Source organism: Oncorhynchus mykiss, chromosome 19 (assembly GCF_013265735.2).
Source record: "Oncorhynchus mykiss isolate Arlee chromosome 19, USDA_OmykA_1.1, whole genome shotgun sequence".
Lineage (NCBI taxonomy): Eukaryota > Metazoa > Chordata > Actinopteri > Salmoniformes > Salmonidae > Oncorhynchus > Oncorhynchus mykiss.
In genome coordinates this window covers 14,059,898-14,079,903 of record NC_048583.1, presented here as the reverse complement: position 1 = coordinate 14,079,903, position 20,006 = coordinate 14,059,898, and positions in this window count along the sequence as shown.

Below are 20,006 nucleotides of genomic sequence, written 5' to 3'. Positions count from 1 at the left end.
CTTCATCAAGAAGGAAACTAAAATGATATATGATTTCTGCTTGGTCAAAGACCACAATGACATATGGTAGCTAGATCTGTCCTGCACTTCTCTATGCACTGTCAAGGTAGTATCAACAAACAATATTGATTTAGTTATGCAAAAATGACACAACTGTAAAACCATTGAAAACCACCCTTGTCACGTCAACATGGTACGATGTCAATAGACCCAATTTCACATTATGTATTATGATGGGAGGAACAAACGCCTACCCACGTCAAAATTCCTATTATGGGTATTCAATGGATTTGCTGTCAGAAGGATGGAACCACATCGGGAAAATGGTGCCTTGTCTTTCATTTCCTATCATTACAATGCCCACACATGCACTACTCTCCCAGTAGCAAGTCTTCACAGGCTACTGAAGCTCCATTTTATTGCATGTCTTTGGCAAAAGCCATTAGCTTTGCTAATTATTTTAATGACGCACTCAAGTTCCAATGTGCGTAAAATGTTTGGTGAGAAAAAGGATCGACACGAAAGAACTTCCCACATGTGTCCTTGATCATCTGGAAAGCCTGCTAGAAACAATTTAGTCTACTCGATTATAATTGTGCCATTAATAGACTCAGACTGTCTTACCTTTCCGAGGACCGGGTCTCCCCCACCTCCACCTCGGCAGTCGGTTGGGGAGCTTCTGATTTCTTCGCGCAAGGACAGGAGGCGTGCGGGATAAAGTGAACTGTAGTCGCAGAGAGAGCGATGCTGAAGACCGCTGGTCGGGTCGGAGTTGAAGACAACGTAAATATGAGGAGCTGTTGGAAATTCTCAAAGGGTCTCAGTCGCTTCTCCCTCTCCACCTTGGCCACCCAACGACTCAGACTCAGTCAGTCCAACGAGCAGTAGTCTTGTGGGGAATATCTCTGTCGCTATGCTGACACCCCCCCACCCCCTCGGTGTGGAACAAGACAGCGTGAGAGAATGTGTCACTGTCAGCCTCGACTTTAGACCGAGTTTCTTCCCGTCCGTGTCTGTATGAGAAGTTCGAGGACTTAACTCTCCCGCTGGTTGAGGTGCTCGACGTGGAAACGTTCAGTAGAGAAACAGAGACTCTCCTTAGCGCACGTCGTTTGTTTTTCACGGGTGATCTGAAGCGCGTTGCGCTATCGTGACAGGTTAACTCTGTATGCACCTGAGTTATTGATTAGTAATTACCCGAGCTCAGGGTTTGTGGGCATAATGTCTATTAACGGTTGTCACATATCTAAATTATCCAGCATTACAGTCCAATAAAATTGTTGTGTAAAATATTTTATTTAATGTTCATAATGAGATGTACCCTAATAATGTGCAAAAATGCGTTGGGATTGAAAAATATAGAGTTTGAAAATTAGGTTATATTGACCAAACAAGACGGTGGAAAATATAGTATTTTGAATGTAGGACTTAAGTAACTCAACGTATTTTATTTAACATAGGCTACAAAATAATATGATTTAATTGGCACTACATAGGCCTACTCAAACCAGATGGTTAATAATTTATGTTCATTTTTAGTCTACCACAAACATATATTGAATTATAGTGTACGGTTACTCCTCTTTTAAAATGACTTGTTGCCTGACAGATCTTTTATCAACAATTTTGATCAAATGTGGGCTTAAAATGAAGTTTAGTAGTTAATTTAACATCAGGAAAAAATGACTAATCTGATGTGGCACATGCCCCCTATGGCCCTATGGGCACTCACACGCATCTGCTTTCACACATCAGTAGGGCCACATCTGAGCATCAGTGACTGTGGCTAATGAGTGATGTCATCTCAGTTGGGGGCCCCTCTGATACATAGCTTGTCATTTTGTATGATTATTATCAAGGCCTATAGCTTAGTAGTCACAGTTACTGGCAGAGCTAATGCAACATGGTCTCATGTTTTTGTGGTCACACATTGACGTTTGGGTGGTTTAGTGGGGCATTCACTTTATGCAATGTCCTTGATGCGAGAAAGGTTAAGGTTGAGTTGAGAACGGTTAAGTTGTACTCCATGTCATGCCAGGACATGAAACCCAAAAGAGAGTCAATGGCTAATTATAAAATGTATGGCTTTGGTAGGATTTCATTTGATCTCAGTTCCACCCCCAGGTTGAGGAATCTGCTGTATGTATGGGGGCTCTTTCTCTGAATGCTGGCATAGCTGGAACAGGTCTCAGACTGTAGCTAATGGGTAGGGAGCTAGACTAGTCTCATCACACACACACACACAGGCTAAGGAAAGACACTGACACACAAACAAACACACACGACCCTGTCTCCGTCTGCAATATCCTCTTAACTGTCCCGTAGTGGAAGATTCTCATCATCTTCAGTGTTTGAGTCTGAAAACACAGAGACGTCAGGCCCTGCTGTGGTTATTAAAAATCTACATGTTTATTACGCCAGAGAGATGCTTTTCCTGCATTCTTTAGCAAGGCATTTTGGGAATACACCGGTACCCTCCTCGTAAACTCTGGAGTAACGAGGAAAAACATTGGTGAGAATAATAACTTGGGAGATTGCCTTTATAAGCCTGGATCGCCAAACCGCCCAATAGGGGGCCTGTAGCCGACTCGTCTCAAACAGAGAAAATAAAGTATGCTTTATGTTTATTGAAATTGTTCCCTGATTTGTCTGCGCCCAAATGAGCATCGCTTATGAAAGAGGGGAATGGGGAATCGGCACAGATGTTTTTCTGCTCTCAACTATTGAAGGACAAGGAATAATTACATGGCATCCCACTGTAAAGAAAGAAACACACACACACACGTAGATATCCTTTTTTCGCTGTGGCTGATAGAATTGTCCACAAAGGGCATTTGTTAGTTCAGCTTGGAGGATTATTATATCTCACACTTTTCTGGAAGTCTCTAGCCTCTCTATGATAGCGGTTTGCAGCTAGCCAGCCACGTAGCATTTATTTATTATTTACAACTGCTCTCTGCCACGAGACAATGCTGCCGGCCTGTTGAGCCAAACAAGGGTTGGAAAGGCCAGATATGTACAAAATAGAAAAGGCAACAGGAATTTCAATTGTGTCACTTCAGGCACTATCAGCGTGATGCAATTATAAGTCACAAGTGCGACAGTCTGTCAACAGATTTTTAAAGAGTTTGTAACATACACTTAATGACAAACAAGTCAAGTTAAAATATGGATATTGAAAATGAGCCAAAGATTGAGTGTGTGAGTGGGTGTGAGTGTGTGTGTGTGTGTGAGTTTTTGTGTGTGTGAGCTTTTGTGTGTGTGTGTGTGTGCACAATTTTGTAAGTGTAAGTGTGTGTCTATGTTTGTGCACGTGGGTGTGATTTCGTGCTTCTGTATGTGTGTCTGTGGCCACACAATTGTGTGCATGTGTCAGGCTTACAACTATTTATATTCCTATCCAAGTGGAGAGACAATTTGTTGTGTGTTTACTGGCATCGGCCAGGCAGAGTTCTTGGCCTCCTCTCCTCCTCCGTCATGGATCTTTGCTTTTGCAATTCAGCAACTGTTGACAGCTTGGACTAGGCTTGACACTTCCCCCCCCAGATTTGCATCATTTAAAGTAAAACCACTTGATTGGAAATAAATATCAGAATAAACATTTCTCCAGCTCTATGGCCTGGGCTCCACTGGTTACTTCCTTTATGGTGTTCGACATCAACAGCACTACTTTAGAATAGTTATCTTAGGGAGATCGAGAAAGCACCATGGTAGAAGTTAGGATACTTGTATACTGTTGTTGACATATTGTCAATAGTAATGGGGTAAATTGTTGAGTAGAAAATAATCTAAAGTTAAGTTAGCCTCACATATGTCAATTTATCTGTTTTTAATGGATTGTTTTTCCCTACTGGACTGCAGGTGAACATTATGTAGCTACCTTTCCTTAGATACTCAATGTACAGATGGCTATATAAGGAAGATTCTGGCAGCTCCAGACTGGAGGGAGGAGACGGAGAGATAGCCTGGTGCGTGGGGCTGCCACAGGGCCCACCAGGCTGGGGAGACCTACAGGAGGCCTGGTGCATGGAGGCGGCACCGGACGGATCGGGCTGTGGGGGAGCACTGGAGCCCTGGTGCGCAGCCTTGGCACCACTCCTCCAGGCTGAATTCCCACTTTAGCCTGAACCATCCAGAGTGCAGGCACAGGTTGAACCGGGCTGTGGGGGAGCACTGGAGATCTGGAGCATACCAATCGCACCTCTCCCTCAGGCTCAATGCCCACATTCGCACGGCATGAGCGGAGCGCAGGCATAGGGCGAACTGAACCCTCCCAACGCCCTGGAGACACAGTACGCAGAGACGGTGCAGGATGCCCTGGACCGAACCTGCGCACCGGAGACCAAACGCGCTGAGCTGGCACAATCCGCCCTGGCTGGATACCCACTCTCGCATGGCACTTGCGGGGGGTTGGCATATAGCACTCCAGGTTATGAACGCATACTGGAGACACTGTGCGCTTCATCGCATAACACGGTGCCTGACCAGCACCACGCTGCTTCCGGTAAGCACGGGGAGTTGGCTCAGATCTCTCGCCTGACTCCGCCAATCTCCCCGTGTGCCCCCTCCCCCATTTTTTTTTACGGGGGGCTGCCTCTCGTGCCTGTAGCGCTGCCTTACCTCATATCGCCGCCGCTCAGCTTTAGCTGCCTCCAGTTCTTATTCCCCAGCCAGTGCACAGGGTCCCTTGCCGTCCAATATCTCCTCCCATGTCCATGAGTCCAACACTTTCTGCTCCCCTGTTACCCCGCTGCTTGGTCCATTTGTGGTGGGTAGTTCTGTAACGGCTTTCATCAGAAGAAGAAGAGGAGGAATCATCAGACCAAAATGCAGCAAGGTACGTGTTCATCTTTAATAAATGAACTGAACACTGAATAAACAAAACAACAAAAAGGAAAAACCAAAACAGTCCTGCAAGGTGAATAACACTAAACAGAAATGAACTACCCACAAAAACCCAGTGGGAAAAGGCTACCTAAGTATGGTTCTCAATCAGAGACAACGATAGACAGCTGCCTCTGATTGAGAACCACACCCGGCCAAACAACAAAGAAATATAAAACATAGAAAATGAACATAGAATGCCCACCCTAGTCACACCCTGGCCTAACCAACATAGAGAGTAAAAGCCTCTCTATGGCCAGGGCGTGACAGGCTATGAGCCACTATAAATAAATACTGTTGATAGCTGAAGCTTTTCGGGGCCACAGTAGATAAATGTTACGGGTGTTTGAAGTATTATTTTGGACATCAGTGTTGACTCACAGCGTTGTCTGCAGAGGCATAGAAATACAGATGGACGTGTCACAATGTCACCATGTTTCCTTCAGCTGGGAGTGATGATCAGCAGTCCGTTTCAACTGTGCAGACACGCAAACACACACGCAGAAAGTACAGGCACGCACACGCACACACATGTACACACACACACACACATACCAAGAACAACAGTGATTTTTTTCCCTTCCCCCTGCGGTTTTGTTTTAACTGAAAATATTATAATGACATTCTAACACTTCCCGTGTAGAAAGAATGAGCCAACTGATCTAACACAGAATATTATATCAAGGGTATAATGAAAGAAGAGTGGCTACAGTTTACACTGAATGCTCAGTTATTATCTGAATAGCTACAGTACAGTAGTTAGTCCATCACTTGACAGGCCTGTTCATTTGTAGACAATCATTGTCCAGACAGATTATTCATTATGTTGCCTGTTGCCCATCAGTCTCCTGGTAAGTCAGTAAACATCGAGGGTAAGACGTTACAGACGTCTTCCACTGAACAATACAGACACTTCATTATTGTCTGTCCTAATTAGAGATTAGCTTGCACTGTAAACACAGAAAATGGAAATGGTTGACAGATTGTTTACCTCAGTAATAGATGTAAAAAAAAAAAAATGTAAAAGATGCAATTAATATAAAATAAAGAGAGATTTGATAAATGTGTTTACTTGTGGCTCTGTCTTTTCATGCTGTTGATGTTTGATTACGATTGCAAAGTCAAGTTTCTCACTGTCAACTCCACCTCACCTCAGTGATTGGCCTGCCACCCTGGCTATGTTGTGACATGTCCTGTCTGTATGTGGATATCAACAGGCATCCATGCTATAGCCTGGTTAATCCCGTCTGAATACGTTCAGTTTCGTTTACCAAACCTAATTGCGCTCGATGTCAGGCAATTATATCGGACACAGTATCAGTCAATTTTAGCAGGTTTGTTTAACAGGCAAATGAATGATTTCCTCTCCAACTGTGTGAGGGCCTCAACTGATGCTGCTACTTCTAACTCACAAATGGGTTCCCGTGACAGGTTCATTCACCACCCCTGGCCAGTATACAGAGCATGTTAGAATCATGTTACACAGCAGAGCATTCTAGAAGCAAAGAAAAGGCAATACTTACTATTGGACAAACAGTTCTTTGAATAAGTAAACGCAAAAAGTGGAATGAGTGACATTTTTGAGGATGACAACAATGCTATTGCCAGTAAGAAAAAGTGGAAGTGAGAGTCTGAACCATATCCTTCCCAGCCAATCGCAAGTTTGATCAACGTGGGGTTGCCAAGAGAGTAAAAAAAGCCCTAGCCTAACACTGGATTCAGTTCAGCCACCTTCGAGGTAACAGTGTGCAAAGCCGTGCAAATCCTCTACAATAGTAAGTAGTTCACACTTCCAGGCTGTATCATATCCGGCCGTGATTGGGAGTCCCATAGGGCGGTGCACAATTGGCCCAGCGTCGTCCGGGTTTGGCCGGGGTAGGACGTCATTGTAAATAAGAATTTGTTCTTAATGGACTTGCCTAGTTAAATAAAGGCTAAGTAAAAAAAATAAAAAAAGATGACATATTGATCTGTTTATGATGTTTATCTTCCACAGTCAGAAAGTATTGGTGGGACTCAATTGATTCATCTGTGAAAGTAATGTACACAGGTCTGAGGGAACAGGGTAAATTTACATGAGACACATGATTGCATGAACTCTTGACCTGGGTACACTTGTAACATATAAATGTAGGCCTACACACACACACACACACACACACACACACACACACACACACACACAAGATGGAAAACCTCAAATAGTTAACATTATTATGGAAGTCTGTCTGAGACCCATCGAGCAGCATCGGGCTTCTTTAATCATCCCTGGCGTTCTGACAGAGTGTTTCCCCCCCGCTCCGGTATCCTCAGACATCAGCCTGTAACCTGTCCAGCACACTGATTTACTCTGCTTGACGGGAGTTTTACTGCCTAATACTGATGAAGTCAACACACATGCAAATGAGCAAAGAATAATGTTGGGGGGGGGGGCATTGGTTTACAGCTGACTCCTGAGATTGAGAAAAGAGTGAACTTGTTTGGGTTTTGACAGTTAGTGTGAAAAGCCAAGCCCAAGCAAGCCGAGCACGGCCCCTCGTCACAATAAAATGAAATGCATGATATGATGTCTCTCAGATATCGATGTGGAGAAGGAAGGAGAGAGTTTGAATAAACATGGCCTTCTTGTCTCTTCTTCAGTGATGCTTGGCCGATGGATTGGATGGCACGCTAGTCTGGGTTTTGGCTAGGCAGGAAGTGATAAGATGATTGGTGGAGCGAGTCTGTTTTTCAGATCCCCACTGGTGCCTTTTATTAACCTAATTAATATTTCCTTTTGAGTATCTCTCCATCCCCCATCCTTCCATCAAAATGATTCCATCTCATCCCATATCAGACCAAATTCGAAATGAGGAAGACCCCCTGCTGTCGGCCATTTTGTGAGTTTGAGGATAAAATCGAGCTGGCTAAATTGGAAGTCAAACTAAATGAAACCACACAGCTTGATGAGGGAGATCATAAAAAGGAGACCACAACTTGATGGCTTTCTAGATTGTTCCTTAACTGAATCCATCCATGTGCAGTCTAGCAACATATAAAGACCACAATACCCCACGTAGTGAAGTGAACATACCTCAATCATTGTCTTCAAGCTCTGTGTTGGTTTATCCAATACTGGACTATGCAGCTGCATTTGGAGTTTTATTGAATATTTTATTGCTAAAGTAGAGGAATAAAGAAAAAGGTTGGTGCCCTTTACGAAAAATAAATATGTTTTATTTAATCCGGGCTTGTAACATCAAGTCTATGCACTTAGGTAATGCACTATTGATAATACAACCAGACAAAACAGAACAGAAACAAACCAAAGCTAACAAGCCAGATAGAGTGGAAACTTGCAACTGGCTGCAAAACAGTCCAATTAACTTCTGCATGGTGATGTTACTTGTTCATAAAACCACCTCATGAAACAACCCCAAAATACCAGAAACAACTCCAAACAACCCCAAAATACCAGAAACAACTCCAAACAAACCCAAAATACCAGAAACAACTCCAAACAACCCCCAAATACCAGAAACAACTCCAAACAAACCCAAAATACCAGAAACAACTCCAAACAACCCCCAAATACCAGAAACAACTTCAAACAACCCCAAAATACCAGAAACAACTCCAAACAACCCCAAAATACCAGAAACAACTTCAAACAACCCAGAAATACCAGAAACAACTCTAAACGACCCCAAAATACCAGAAACAACTATAAACAACCCCAACATACCAGAAACAACTCTAAACAACCCCAAAATACCAGAAACAACTCCAAACAACCCCAAAATACCAGAAACAACTCCAAACAACCCCAAAATACCAGGAACAACTCTAAACAACCCCAAAATACCAGAAACAACTCCAAACAACCCCAAAATACCAGAAACAACTCTAAACGACCCCAAAATACCAGAAACAACTCTAAACAACCCCAACATACCAGAAACAACTCTAAACAACCCTAAAATACCAGAAACAACTCCAAACAACCCCAAAATACCAGAAACAACTCCAAACAACCCCAAAATACCAGGAACAACTCTAAACAACCCCAAAATACCAGAAACAACTCCAAACAACCCCAAAATACCAGAAACAACTTCCAAACAACCCCAAAATACCAGAAACAACTCCAAACAACCCCAAAATACCAGAAACAACTCTAAACGACCCCAAAATACCAGAAACAACTCTAAACAACCCCAACATACCAGAAACAACTCTAAACAACCCTAAAATACCAGAAACAACTCCAAACAACCCCAAAATACCAGAAACAACTCCAAACAACCCCAAAATACCAGGAACAACTCTAAACAACCCCAAAATACCAGAAACAACTCCAAACAACCCCAAAATACCAGAAACAACTTCCAAACAACCCCAAAATACAAGAAACAACTCCAAACAACCCCAAAATACCAGAAACAGCTCTAAACAACCCCAAAATACCAGAAACAAATCTAAACAACCCCAAAATACCAGAAACAACTCCAAACAAACCCAAAATACCAGAAACAACTCCAAACAACCCCAAAATACCAGAAACAACTCCAAACAACCCCAAAATACCAGGAACAACTCTAAACAACCCCAAAATACCAGAAACAACTCCAAACAACCCCAAAATACCAGAAACAACTTCCAAACAACCCCAAAATACCAGAAACAACTCCAAACAACCCCAAAATACCAGAAACAACTCTAAACGACCCCAAAATACCAGAAACAACTCTAAACAACCCCAACATACCAGAAACAACTCTAAACAACCCTAAAATACCAGAAACAACTCCAAACAACCCCAAAATACCAGAAACAACTCCAAACAACCCCAAAATACCAGGAACAACTCTAAACAACCCCAAAATACCAGAAACAACTCCAAACAACCCCAAAATACCAGAAACAACTTCCAAACAACCCCAAAATACAAGAAACAACTCCAAACAACCCCAAAATACCAGAAACAGCTCTAAACAACCCCAAAATACCAGAAACAAATCTAAACAACCCCAAAATACCAGAAACAACTCCAAACAAACCCAAAATACCAGAAACAACTCCAAACAACCCCAAAATACCAGAAACAACTCCAAACAACCACAAAACACCAGAAACAACTTCAAACAACCCAGAAATACCAGAAACAACTTCAATCAACCCCAAAATACCAGAAACAACTTCAAACAATCCCAAAATACCAGAAACAACTCTAAACAACCCCAAAATACCAGAAACAACTCCAAACAACCCCAAAATACCAGAAACAACTCTAAACAACCCCAAAATACCAGATGCAACTCCAAACAACCCCAAAATACCAGAAACAACTCTAAACAATCTCAAAATACCAGATACAACTCCAAACAATCCCAAAATTCCAGGAACAACTCTAAACAACCCCAAAATACCAAAAACAATCCCAAACAACCCCAAAATACCAGAAACAACTTCAAAACAACCCCAAAATACCAGAAACAACTCCAAACAACCCCAAAATGCCAGAAACAACTTCAAACAACCCAGAAATACCAGAAACAACTTCAAACAACCCCAAAATACCAGAAACAAATCTAAACAACCCCAAAATACCAGAAACAACTCCACAAACAAAGAAACACGTAACTACCATAGACAACCCTACAATAGCAGAAAATCCCCCATAATACCACAAACAGTCAAACGCCTTCCTGTATTTCTGATAGTACAATGTCATATCAAACTCTGATGTGTTGGACGGACGCAGAGTCTCATAAAATATGTGCTTTTCATACTAAAACTCACAAACTACTTATGATAAATGGTTTTTCGACCCGGCGCCGTAATGTGGTTTTCTGAAAGTAAAAATGACTTTCTATTGTGTCACGGATTGTGTGATGGTCAGAATAAATACTCCGTTTGATATCTTGCTTCTCTTATCCTCTGGTTTTCAATTCACCGTCCTGGACATTTTTCAAATTGGTTTCTGGTGCCCTGACGTACACACTCACAACCTCCGACTGGCTGTGGCTTTCAAGCCAAGGATGATAAAAACAACGAGTACAGTATACATAATAACACTTTATTTGTTCTTAGGATCCTTTTGTGCTTCTACCTCATTCAAATGTGGAGGTAAGATTACAGTTAGAATGACATTTAAATTGGGTCAAAACATCTATAGAAATATGAGTATAGAATATGTTGCAACATTTTAAAGGAACATCGCAAACTTAACCAACAAAGCTTTTGAAGTGGGCCAGAAACTATCAAGCACCATCAGTCCATCTGTTTAGTTGCATAGATGTCTGTCTGGAGATACTAGAAACAGATGGATTGGCAGCAACATTTTGTATCTTAAGAAGAAGACATAAAGCACTTGTCAGAGATACGGCTGTTCGGGCTGTTTTTCCCTCTCCAAAGAAAGGCTAAGAAGCGGAGAGGAGAGGAGCGGGGAGCGGGAGATGACAGGTTCCTGGGCCATGGCTGCCTGTCCTGTATGACAGAAGAAGATCATCCTGACAAGTTTCTACAAAGGGCCTGGATCAACAGAGCAGCCCCTGTCTCTCTCTCTCTCTTTCCCACTCGCTCGATGGGTGATCGGCTTACTGGCATTATGTAGATCGGGATTTTGGACAGTGTTGGACTAATGCTGCGCAAATCTGACAGAATGGACATAGATGTCACGTGTGAGGACTTTCCGACAGTAGGAGTTCTTGGGATTTGAAAAGTGAGTGATTCAAGACAACAACTTTCGCAACACCAGCTAACCTCTCTAGGATGGACAGGTGTCCAAGGGGATGTGTGTTTGTGCAGGTTTCACTGCGGATCCACATCAAGTAGTCAGATGTGAGTGTGTACAGGTTAGCATGCATGTATGTCCATAAACAAGGTGTCAGTTGTCATCTCTGTATAGACACTCATTGAAGTCCTCTCTGCTGTATTAATCTGTGTGATTCTGACTGAAGTCTGCTCATCTGCTCTCCAAGACACCTCTAACTGTCACAGTGTGTTGGTTCCAGACAATAGATCATTCTTACTGAGCCCATAGGTGCACAAACATGTTTGGGGGTTGGGGTGCTTGCTTTTTTCTTCGCTGAGGGGGGGGGGCAAAGATGTTTTAAAAAATGCTGACTTCACTACAGACGGCTGTATCGGTCCACAAATACAGGACTAGTAAAGACCCAGTGCACTACTTTTGTGAGGGAAATCAATTCCCCCCCCCCCCCAAAACGAATAATAATAATAAAAATATTTTTAAAAATCAGGGGGGTGATGCAACACCCTCAGCACTTCTACTTCCTGCGGTTATGACTGAGCCTTAGGCATCTCAGGTCTACATGTCCTATGTCATATGATTCTGTGTCATATGAAGACACCAAAGAGCACGCAGCTTGTTAACCAATCGAGCCGTGGAATCTTCTCACAGAGGTACACGTTCAATGTGTACGTTGGGAAGAGTATAGCTAGCCCCTAATGTAGCTCCACTTGTATGCTTCAAGGCACCAGTACATACTGTACTTGAATGCTTGAATACTCAGTATGTTGTGCTTTCCAAGTAAATTTCCCATACAATAAAACAAACAAAGTGTGGGATGAACCCCTCATGTCCTTGATGTACCCGTTGAACCTAAAACCGCTCCACCGCCTCGCCATAGAAGAGTCGTATCAGAAACCGCTCCGCCGCCTCGCCATAGAAGAGTCGTATCAGAAACCGCTCCACCGTCTCGCCATAGAAGGGTCGTAACAGAAACCGCTCCACCACATCACCATAGAAGGGTCGTATCAGAAACCGCTCCACCACATCACCATAGAAAGGTCGTAACAGAAACCGCTCCACCACATCACCATAGAAGGGTCGTAACAGAAACCGCTCCACCACATCACCATAGAAGGGTCGTAACAGAAACCGCTCCACCACATCACCATAGAAGGGTCGTAACAGAAACCGCTCCACCACATCACCATAGAAGGGTCGTATCAGAAACCGCTCCACCACATCACAATAGAAGGGTCGTAACAGAAACCGCTCCACCACATCACCATAGAAGGGTCGTAACAGAAACCGCTCCACCACATCACCATAGAAGGGTCGTAACAGAAACCGCTCCACCACCTCGCCATAGAAGGGTCGTAACAGAAACCGCTCCACCACCTCGCCATAGAAGGGTCGTAACAGAAACCGCTCCGCCGCCTCGCCATAGAAGAGTCGTAACAGAAACCGCTCCGCCACCTCGCCATAGAAGGGTCGTAACAGAAACCGCTCCACCACATCACCATAGAAGGGTCGTAACAGAAACCGCTCCACCACATCACCATAGAAGGGTCGTAACAGAAACCGCTCCACCACCTCGCCATAGAAGGGTCGTAACAGAAACCGCTCCACCACCTCGCCATAGAAGGGTCGTAACAGAAACCGCTCCGCCGCCTCGCCATAGAAGAGTCGTAACAGAAACCGCTCCGCCGCCTCGCCATGGAAGGGTCGTAACAGAAACCGCTCCACCACCTCGCCATAGAAGGGTCGTAACAGAAACCGCTCCACCACATCACCATAGAAGGGTCGTAACAGAAACCGCTCCGCCGCCTCGCCATAGAAGGGTCGTAACAGAAACCGCTCCGCCACCTCGCCATAGAAGGGTCGTAACAGAAACCGCTCCGCCGCCTCGCCATAGAAGGGTCGTAACAGAAACCGCTCCGCCACCTCGCCATAGAAGTGTCGTAACAGAAACCGCTCCGCCGCCTCGCCATAGAAGGGTCGTAACAGAAACCGCTCCACCACATCACCATAGAAGGGTCGTAACAGAAACCGCTCCACCACATCACCATAGAAGGGTCGTATCAGAAACCGCTCCGCCGCCTCGCCATAGAAGGGTCGTAACAGAAACCGCTCCGCCGCCTCGCCATAGAAGGGTCGTAACAGAAACCGCTCCGCCGCCTCGCCATAGAAGGGTCGTAACAGAAACCGCTCCGCCGCCTCGCCATAGAAGAGTCGTATCAGAAACCGCTCCACCGCCTCGCCATAGAAGGGTCGTAACAGAAACCGCTCCGCCGCCTCGCCATAGAAGGGTCGTAACAGAAACCGCTCCACCGTCTCGCCATAGAAGTGTCGTAACAGAAACCGCTCCACCACCTCGCCATAGAAGGGTCGTAACAGAAACCGCTCCACCACATCACCATAGAAGGGTCGTATCAGAAACCGCTCCGCCGCCTCGCCATAGAAGGGTCGTAACAGAAACCGCTACACCACATCACCATAGAAGGGTCGTAACAGAAACCGCTCCACCACCTCGCCATAGAAGGGTCGTAACAGAAACCGCTCCACCACATCACCATAGAAGGGTCGTAACAGAAACCGCTCTGCCACCTCGCCATAGAAGGGTCGTAACAGAAACCGCTCCACCACATCACCATAGAAGGGTCGTAACAGAAACCGCTCCACCACCTCGCCATAGAAGGGTCATAACAGAAACCGCTCCACCACCTCGCCATAGAAGGGTCGTATCAGAAACCGCTCCACCACATCACCATAGAAGGGTCGTAACAGAAACCGCTCCACCACATCACCATAGAAGGGTCGTAACAGAAACCGCTCCACCACATCACCATAGAAGGGTCGTATCAGAAACCGCTCCACCACATCACCATAGAAGGGTCGTAACAGAAACCGCTCCACCACATCACCATAGAAGGGTCGTAACAGAAACCGCTCCACCACATCACCATAGAAGGGTCGTAACAGAAACCGCTCCACCACCTCGCCATAGAAGGGTCGTAACAGAAACCGCTCCACCACCTCGCCATAGAAGGGTCGTAACAGAAACCGCTCCGCCGCCTCGCCATAGAAGAGTCGTAACAGAAACCGCTCCGCCACCTCGCCATAGAAGGGTCGTAACAGAAACCGCTCCACCACATCACCATAGAAGGGTCGTAACAGAAACCACTCCACCACATCACCATAGAAGGGTCGTAACAGAAACCGCTCCACCACCTCGCCATAGAAGGGTCGTAACAGAAACCGCTCCACCACCTCGCCATAGAAGGGTCGTAACAGAAACCGCTCCGCCGCCTCGCCATAGAAGAGTCGTAACAGAAACCGCTCCGCCGCCTCGCCATGGAAGGGTCGTAACAGAAACCGCTCCACCACCTCGCCATAGAAGGGTCGTAACAGAAACCGCTCCACCACATCACCATAGAAGGGTCGTAACAGAAACCGCTCCGCCGCCTCGCCATAGAAGGGTCGTAACAGAAACCGCTCCGCCACCTCGCCATAGAAGGGTCGTAACAGAAACCGCTCCGCCGCCTCGCCATAGAAGGGTCGTAACAGAAACCTCTCCGCCACCTCGCCATAGAAGTGTCGTAACAGAAACCGCTCCGCCGCCTCGCCATAGAAGGGTCGTAACAGAAACCGCTCCACCACATCACCATAGAAGGGTCGTAACAGAAACCGCTCCACCACATCACCATAGAAGGGTCGTATCAGAAACCGCTCCGCCGCCTCGCCATAGAAGGGTCGTAACAGAAACCGCTCCGCCGCCTCGCCATAGAAGGGTCGTAACAGAAACCGCTCCGCCGCCTCGCCATAGAAGGGTCGTAACAGAAACCGCTCCGCCGCCTCGCCATAGAAGAGTCGTATCAGAAACCGCTCCACCGCCTCGCCATAGAAGGGTCGTAACAGAAACCGCTCCGCCGCCTCGCCATAGAAGGGTCGTAACAGAAACCGCTCCACCGTCTCGCCATAGAAGTGTCGTAACAGAAACCGCTCCACCACCTCGCCATAGAAGGGTCGTAACAGAAACCGCTCCACCACATCACCATAGAAGGGTCGTATCAGAAACCGCTCCGCCGCCTCGCCATAGAAGGGTCGTAACAGAAACCGCTCCACCACATCACCATAGAAGGGTCGTAACAGAAACCGCTCCACCACCTCGCCATAGAAGGGTCGTAACAGAAACCGCTCCACCACATCACCATAGAAGGGTCGTAACAGAAACCGCTCTGCCACCTCGCCATAGAAGGGTCGTAACAGAAACCGCTCCGCCGCCTCGCCATAGAAGGGTCGTATCAGAAACCGCTCCGCCGCCTCGCCATAGAAGGGTCGTAACAGAAACCGCTCCACCACATCACCATAGAAGGGTCGTAACAGAAACCGCTCCACCACATCACCATGGAAGGGTCGTAACAGAAACCGCTCCACCACATCACCATAGAAGGGTCGTAACAGAAACCGCTCCACCACCTCGCCATAGAAGGGTCGTATCAGAAACCGCTCCGCCGCCTCGCCATAGAAGAGTCGTAACAGAAACCGCTCCACCACATCACCATAGAAGGGTCGTATCAGAAACCGCTCCGCCACCTCGCCATAGAAGAGTCGTAACAGAAACCGCTCCACCACATCACCATAGAAGGGTCGTATCAGAAACCGCTCTGCCACCTCGCCATAGAAGGGTCGTAACAGAAACCGCTCCACCACATCACCATAGAAGGGTCGTATCAGAAACCGCTCCACCACATCACCATAGAAGGGTCGTAACAGAAACCGCTCCACCACATCACCATAGAAGGGTCGTATCAGAAACCGCTCCGCCACATCACCATAGAAGGGTCGTATCAGAAACCGCTCCACCACATCACCATAGAAGGGTCGTAACAGAAACCGCTCCACCACATCACCATAGAAGGGTCATAACAGAAACCGCTCCACCACATCACCATAGAAGAGTCGTAACAGAAACCGCTCCACCACATCACCATAGAAGGGTCGTATCAGAAACCGCTCTGCCACCTCGCCATAGAAGGGTCGTAACAGAAACCGCTCCACCGTCTCGCCATAGACGGGTCGTAACAGAAACCGCTCCGCCACATCACCATAGAAGGGTCGTATCAGAAACCGCTCCACCACATCACCATAGAAGGGTCGTAACAGAAACCGCTCCGCCACATCACCATAGAAGGGTCGTAACAGAAACCGCTCCACCGTCTCGCCATAGAAGGGTCGTAACAGAAACCGCTCCACCACATCACCATAGAAGGGTCGTATCAGAAACCGCTCTGCCACCTCGCCATAGAAGGGTCGTAACAGAAACCGCTCCACCGTCTCGCCATAGAAGGCTCGTATCAGAAACCGCTCCACCACATCACCATAGAAGGGTCGTATCAGAAACCGCTCCGCCACCTCGACATAGAGGGGTCGTAACAGAAACCGCTCCACCACATCACCATAGAAGGGTCGTAACAGAAAGAAAAACTGAAATCCAGTTTTGGCTGACACTAACAAGCACAATCTCTGCCATCTTGTAGTGTTAGAGAAATAGTGTGTTGAGAGAGAGAAAGACGCAGACACAGAACGAGAGAGAAATGAGAGGAGAGAGAGATCAAGTTAACCTGGTCCAGAGGGAGTGAGAGGTTGAGGGCAAAGGAGAAGGGAGGTGAGGGGGGAGGGTTGTCCGCCCAACCGCCCGCAGAACATCCCCTCTCCACTGGTTCACACCAGGATGGATTGAGGGAGGAGAGGAGTGCAATATGAGGACAGGAGGATGGATGGAGGAGAGATAGAGGATAATAATTAACACCCTCTCCCTTCTCCACTCACCTGAGAACCAGTGATTTAGTGGAGTTGGAAGAAGCTGACACAGGCGCGGAAAGAGGGAGAGGAGGAGAGAGGGAGAAGGGAACATAAAACTCAACATCCCAATTAGGATCTGGCTAAAAATACTTCAATCAGTTATCAAACCCATTGCCCTCTATGGTTGTAAGGTCTGTTGTCCACTCACCAACCAAGAATTCACGAAATGGGACAAGCACAGAATTCTGCCAAAATATAATTTGCTTACAACACAAAACCCTAAACAACACATGCAAAGCAGGATCATGACTATACCCTCTAGATATCTACATCCAGAAAAGAGCTGGATCTGGACAGAAACACATTTAGACCAACCAAATTATGAGAATGCAGACAATAACTAGTTGACACACTGGAAAGAACCAACCAAAACACAGAGCAACTAGAATGCTATCTGGCCCTAAACAGAGAGTACACAGTGGCAGAATACCTGAGCACTGAGGCTGACCCCAAATGAAGGAAATCCTTGACTATGTACAGACTCAGTGAACATAGCCTTGCTATTCTGCCCGTAGGCAGAAAAGAAGGCTATGTGCCAACTATCCACAAAATGAGGTGGAAATTGAGCTATTTCCTAACCAAATGTATGACCACATTAGAGACACACATTTCCCACAGATCACACAGACCCACAAAGAATTTGAAAACAAATCAAACATTGATAAACTCCCATAAATGTTAGGTGAAATACCGCAGTGTGCAGTCACAGCAGCAGCAAGATGTGTGGCCCGTTGCCATGAGAAAATGACAACCACTGGAGCACAAACAACATTCTAAATACAACCTATATTTATCTGTTGATTTTTTCCCCTTTCATACTTCAACTATTTTCACATTGTTACAAAAATGTACATAGCCAATAGCCAATAAAATGTACATAGCCAATAATAACATTTGAAATGTCTATTCTTTACAGAAGTTTGTCAATGTAATGTTTACTGATTGTCTATTTCCCTTGTTTACTGTGTATTCCATTGGCTTTGGCAATGTAAACATGTTTCCCATGCCAATAAAGCCCTTTGAATTGAATTGAATTGAATTGAGAGAGAGAGAGCGAGAGAGAGAGAGAGAGAGAGAGAGAGAGAGAGAGAGAGAGAGAGAGAGAGAGAGAGAGAGAGAGAGAGAGAGAGAGAGAGAGAGTGGAGAATGCCTCGGAGATGGTGGCAGAGAGAGAAAATCTATCTCTCTCTGTTCTTCTCAGTTGGTTGTTATGACCTTTCTATTACAATGCTTCATTCCTTAGTGGTAACATTCACAATTCACAGCCAGAGGTAGATATGTTAGGCAGTTTGAGCCAAATGAGGAGCGTGGGGACTCTGTACATTTTCAAAAAATCCACAACATAAATTGGGCCATACAACACAAAACGAGACCACCTAATGTAGCTAGCTAACTCCCCCCACTGCGTGGGAATAGACAGCAATTTCAAACAACACACACACACACACACGCGCGCGCTTCAATGTAAAGTAAAACTAAAACGCCAGCTATTAAACGGCTGTCTGTCAGACCTTATCATCACAAGAGAGAGAAATCCCTCTTGCGCTCCGTCCGTGTGCAGTAATTCCAAATATCATTTGCCCTGATTGATGGTAAGTGTATGCAGGCCTGATGAATGGATAGCAGAGCAATGGCGCTTCCCTATCGTTGACCCAGATCAGGGGGTTATAACTCACATCCGGGCGCTGGCACCACGGTGAAATTGAAAGGTCACAGCTTTATTGCAATGTGTCAAGAGGACGGGAGAATGATAGAGATTGATAAGAACTATACTTTCTTGATTCTGTCAGTTAGTTTTGTATTTGCAATATTGGTGAACTTGGTGAACTATGGCTTCCTTAGTTTGATGGGAGTTTGTTCATGTTTAATAATAACGATGCAGAATCTGTCCACCAGAAGGCCATGCTCTTGCTCTTCAAATCATGAACTACTTCAAGGCAAATTGACATTCAAATGTGACTTTACAATATTAATATGTGGTTTATAAATATTCCATACACAAACTAATTAAATACCATGGGTAAAATACGCACAGGTAGGTAACATTGTCCAGACAGATGCTTTCATAATTGATAAATCAGGATTACAAATCCATACATCATCAACACCTGGCAACACAATAGACAATATCAATATGTATCTACCTGGTACCACCATAGACTATATCTATATTTATCTACCTGGTACCATCATAGACTATATCTATATGTATCTACCTGGTACCACCATAGACTATATCTATATGTATCTACCTGGTACCATCATAGACTATATCTATATTTATCTACCTGGTACCATCATAGACTATATCTATATTTATCTACCTGGTACCACCATAGACTATATCTATATTTATCTACCTGGTACCACCATAGACTATATCTATATTTATCTACCTGGTACCACCATAGACTATATCTATATTTATCTACCTGGTACCACCATAGACTATATCTATATTTATCTACCTGGTACCACCATAGACTATATCTATATTTATCTACCTGGTACCACCATAGACTATATC